Raw genomic sequence first — 5557 nt, forward strand, 5'->3', positions numbered from 1 at the left:
CTATAATTTATTTTAATACGCCAGTTATATATTTATACATTTATTTCCAATAATGATAGGTTTGGTCCTCCATAAAACAGGTTCAATAAAAGAGCAAAAACTAAGTAAGCGTGTTCAATACTTTTTCTCTGTGCCATTCCACATTATTACAAATAACTTCATTTCTGGACATTTATGGTTTGATTTCTTTGTATGTATGGATCACTTGGGTTGTTACCACCATCTGGTGAAAATTTCATGTCATTAGCACCTCTAGTAATATATTTACTGAGAAAAAATGTTGACGTGTTCAATACTTATTTTACCTGCTGTATTTATTTAACAAAGACAGAAATATGTGGTCCAAGAATGAAGGTACCCGTGAAATGATCAGCTGAGTTTTATTGCAACAACAGAAACACAGAGAACAACATCAGACTGCCTCACCTGCTCTCTGTTCCTGTCTCTGTGCTTCTTCTCCTGCTGAGGAAGTTGAGGCCTCGTATACACTGTTTAACAAACACTATTATGTCATCTTAATAAAGCAAGATTAAATACTAAGGAAATACTAGGTCAAGGGAAAACACAAAGATAAACACAAGTGATATCTAAGAATGACTGTTGTTAGCAAATCTTGTTCTGACTTTAATCATTCTATCTGCAGATAAACAGCATCTCATGAAAACTTAGGTCATTAAAGGATGTCATGAATTACTGGCCTAAACCTAGAAGTATTGTTTCCATCACAATTTGTATAGACATGTTTTTTAAATATTATTTTTGTCCGAAAAAAAAACCATGAAATAAACATGCACCTACGGCGGGTCAAGTAGTTCTTCAAATATTACCTTTAAGTTAATTTGATAGTTTTGTGATATTAATAATGCTAATATATTGATATTTTTCTAATTTCAATCAAATTTTGTTTCTGTTTAGCACCATCACGGTTGCTAGGTGAAAGAACGTATGCTGGGGTAAGGACGGGTAGCTATAGACCATCCAAATTCACGGCCACTTTTCTCCAGTCTTCCTGGTCTAACAAGGACCCGGGCCACCTCGACCGGGCAGGCTGGGTCCTTCTGAGGACCCGGCCTTCCGTTTTGGACACAGCCCTAGTTGTGTTGGGGGTCTTCTTCTCTACTCTATTTAACGGTGGCTGGCAAATAGCTTAATGGAGCATTACCACCAACAGCGAGCAAACTTTAGCCTGGCCCTTGCCTTCCTATGCAGTTCTGCTCAATACTAGTTTCCCTTCACTGCTCCATCTGGGGTTTCTCCCATTAACAAGGATTTTTTTGGAAGCATTTCAACCGGGCCGATCAGAGAACAGAACGTCAATTTTCTGCACAGTGTCTGCTTGTAGTTTATTTTACCTGGGCCAATCAGCAAACAGAAGGCGGAGTTTTGAACAACGAAGATTTTCTGCGCAGTGTCTGCTAGTTATTTTAGCATACGGCAGTGGAGGAAGTGAATGAAGCCAGTCCGTGTTGATAAGGCTTCCAAATTTAATTTGTCTGACAAAGCAGCAGCTCTCATTTACAGTCGTCTCATTCGGMTYGGTACTTCTCTCCTCTCAGTAGGGTTGTTTACAGCGGACGCGATTTCCGGTTAGCTTCTTAGCTTAGCCTCCTTCACAGTGACATACGTCGCAGCCAACCGATCCAATCATTTTAAACTTCAGCAGAGGCCACGCCTCCAGCAAGAATCGCTTCACTATAGCCGCGAGTCCAGACCCTCGTAATGAAGCAAAGCAAAGGACAAGGGTCTGGTTTTTTCCTGGCTAGGTAAAGGTGTGTGGTGTCAATTTTCAGTCTCTGGGACCACCCAAACTTACTGTGAACCTACCAACTAGCACTGTTACGGAAGTGTAATAGAAAACCACTCAAACCGTGCTGAACAAAGTTGAGCCAAGTCAAACAGTGTTGTAGAGGTGCTAGTGGAAAAAGGGAATTAGCTGCTAGATAATCTGTTAGGGCTAGGAGGATGTGTTGCAGATGACTCTCAGCTACTACCACATCAATTTTCTGCTCAATATCTGTAAAATCCACTGTGTTATTGTCATTTTTTGTGAAGATTCATTGTGATTAGCTGTGGTAGTTACGCATCTAGAGCTCACACAAAAGGTTAATCAGCTGTCGACATCAACCTAATAATTACTTTCTATGAACTTCTTTAAAATTCATTCAGTAGTTCATTAGGTATTTTGCTAACAGACAAAGCAGGTTGACACCAGCAGTAAAGGCTACCATTTTTAAGCAACGACGATGTGCAATGTGTTGACCTTAGAGCACATGTTGGCGACAGTGCTCAGCTACTACCACACAGTCTGAGCTCAATATCTGTAAAATGGGCTTACGTATAATCTAAGTTCAGTTGGCTGTGATGGCCAATATAATTGATTCAAACTATGAGTCAGTTGTAAATGAATATTTTTTGATTGATTACTGTCAAAAAGTTTTAACAAAATCAATCCAGTGATTTGAGAGAGATTTTGCTAAAAGTACAAACACTTGCTTTCAGTGGTGAGTGATGGTGGAACAAGTTGAGGAAAGTTGGGAATCATTTGATCAACATGTGACATTTAGCTATGGATACATAAAGTGTGGAGCGTGTCCCGTTTTCAAATATAAATCCAAAAGATTTATTAAAACTCATTTTCTAAGCAGAAACTAACCATAATCAACTAATCATATTTCATCCAAATAAATGTCCTACATTCACACGCTATAAAAACTCTACATCCAGCCCACTCTTCCATCCTTTACAGCCTTCTTGGGTTTGTTGTAACAGGCATCTATTATTCAACAAAATGTGCAGAAGTAGTCTTCCTCCTCCCTCTGGATGAAGGGGAGAGAAACAGAAAGCTTCTGAAGAAGAGTCTGAAACTGAGCTGGTTTTTATTCATCTGAGCTGCTTGGACAAGAACACAGATGTTCTCTCCATCCTAAGTCCCCCATCAGCATAAAGGGCCAGATTCTGATTCTATTTGAACTTAAATGCAGCCTAAAATGAGGAAATGTCCACATTCAATTTTAGAGTCAACCCAATTCAAGATGGCCGCCACACCAAATCAACCTTCCTATGAGGATTTGGTGTTTTGTGTGTTTTTCTGTTCTGGTCTTGTACTCCTCTCTAGTGTTCGTTTCATGCATTGTCATCTCAGTCCTCAGATTATTCAGCCCTTCTAGATCATTCTGCTCACCTGTCTTCACTCCTAATCATCGCAGTTGTTTTCCATTTCCACTCATCCCTGCTTTTATATAACCTGCTCAGTTTTCTCTCCACCCTCGTCTGATCATTGTTTGGTTCATGCTCTGCCCTGGCTTCCTTATTCCTGCTCGCTTTTAAGTTTTCTGTTTTTGCCACCATGGTGGCCTTTAATTTAATAAAAGTTTTGTTTAATTTTTAAGTCCGCCTGCCTGCCTGCATTTGGGTCCAGCTTGCCACCAAATCCCTGTCACTTCTAGTTGTAAGAAAATATCGATACACTGAAATATCGCGATATTTCATTTCCCGATACTGTATCGATATTCTGAAGCCCTGTATCGATTTTTTTATTAAGGTTTAAAACATCAACTTTCCTGCCAGCCGTTCATTTTTATGTTGTAGTTCAGCTTCTGACCACTAGTTGGCAGCAGTGAGCCAGCCATTTAGATCCTCTGCCTCTTGAGGGCCAAAGAGCACCAAAAAGCTGCAAAAAATATTTTTCAAACTATTTATTAGCAAATTTAGTCTAATAAATTGAAAACATAGATGAAATATGAAACAAAATAAAAAAACACAAAGCAGAACACAGCTAAATGTATCAAAAGTATGTCTATGTAATATTAGAATTTTCTGAGACAGATTTTTTTCCCCAATAAGAGGTTTTTATTTAATAGAATTTTTGGACAAAAAAAATCACAATATATCGCCTTGCTTAAAGTATCGCAATATATCGGGATATATCGTATCGTGACCCCTCTGTCATGATATGCATTGTATCGCCAATATCCGGTTTAGTTTTAACTGAGTACCCAGATCAGACTCGACAGACAATGAGAAACAGGAAGTGACACAGGTAGTAAAAAGGTAAGTGAGTTTATTTACAGTGTTTATCCAGAATTTGCTGCAAGGGGAAAATCTGTGGAGAAGAAGGATGTTATTTAATGTTGTTGTTGTCCTACAGGTCTTGGAGATGAGGCTGGCATGGAGGGGAAGGCTGAAGAGGATTTCCACGTTGGTGAGTATTTGAGGTTTTGGTTGTTCTTGTAGGTGGTGGTGTAGGAGAGAGGCAGGTTGGAGACAGTGAGGAGGATCCACAGAGAACTAGTTCCAGAACAAGCTCAGAGCTTCGACGAGGGAGGAACCAGAGAGACTCTCCAGAGGACCTCACAGGGTTTGAACCTGAACACAGGTAAGTACACAAAAGTTAATCTTGAGGTTTTCAATGAGCGGTAACACTGGGCTGTCATACACGGTACCGAAGGTGACTGAATATTCCAGCATCGGATGGATCTCAGCCAGCAGCTCAAATGGTCTCAGAGTCTCATCAGAAGAACGCTGTGCAGGTGAGTCCATCCCAGTCTCAGCCCACATGCCAATCTGCAAACAATCAATTAGCAGAGCAAAAACAACCACAACCTCTACAGCCAAATTCTTGCCAATACACAGCCCTACTTCCAGTGTCTCATGAGGTATTTCGCTGACAGAAAATCAAGATTCTTTTGCTTTGTTTATGAGAAAATTTGATGAATTGTGATAAGATCCATGGTTCAGAAAATGCATTTTTTCCCCCTTTTCTTTTCATAGTTTTCTAGGGAAAAGATTCTTATTGCTTTATAGTCCCAGCCTAACCCATACTAACTGGCACCTAAACAAGCTAAAGCTAATCCTGTTAGGCTCTGTGCAAATTAAATTTTACAGCCGTGTTGCACCAAAGCAAAAACCCAGAGGCTGACATGTCTGACTAGCAGAGCTGCCAGTTAATGTGATGCATTCTGTGAACTCTCTGTGGTCCAAACCCACAATTTTCTTCAGGTCTTCTGAGATTGTCCATCCCCATGTTTTCACCCCGAGCATGGGGTCATTAGTGATGGCTTTAAACTAATTACACACACACCTAGACACACACAAAGAAAACATGACAATCAAGCAGCTTCAGCAACACCACATGAACAGACAGAACACACTCAAACTGTGTTAGTGTGTGTTAGTGTTTGTGCTCTCTAGGCTGTTTTTTTATTCTCATAAGTTCGTCACATTTTCAGGTTTTGTTGTGTTTTATTAGTAGGAGGATCCTCATTCAGCTGTGTTTTGTGTGGGAGGTCAGTTTCATCCTAATTGCCTTCAACATTCTGAAAAAAAAGAAGCAAAAACAAATGATCAGTGATACCAGAACATTTACAAAGAGAGTTACCATGGTTACTTTGCGAGTCTGTGCGTGTGTTAAAAATGATTATATGTAAAGATGTAGATCTTTTTTATTTCCCACCAGAGGAAGACAAAAAACAGGTGATTGGGTTTGTTTCTGGTGACATTTGGGGGCAATTTTAAGACAAAACGCCTACCTTTGGGGACAACTGGTGCATTTGGGGAC

At 39.9% G+C, this 5557-nt stretch overlaps 1 long non-coding RNA gene across 1 annotated transcript in view; it reads left to right on the forward strand.

Annotated features, from left to right (window-relative positions):
• The first annotated feature begins 4338 nt into the window (after positions 1–4338).
• The window catches only part of LOC106532218 (uncharacterized), a 16990-nt gene continuing 15771 nt past the window's right edge, over positions 4339–5557 (forward strand). Inside the window, exons 1-2 of the long non-coding RNA XR_001312037.1 lie at positions 4339–4375; positions 4448–4529. This is a non-coding gene — a long non-coding RNA (uncharacterized LOC106532218). The remainder of the gene's footprint in view (positions 4376–4447; positions 4530–5557) is intronic.

Source organism: Austrofundulus limnaeus, unplaced genomic scaffold, assembly GCF_001266775.1.
Source record: "Austrofundulus limnaeus strain Quisiro unplaced genomic scaffold, Austrofundulus_limnaeus-1.0 Scaffold733, whole genome shotgun sequence".
NCBI classification, from domain to species: Eukaryota; Metazoa; Chordata; class Actinopteri; order Cyprinodontiformes; family Rivulidae; genus Austrofundulus; species Austrofundulus limnaeus.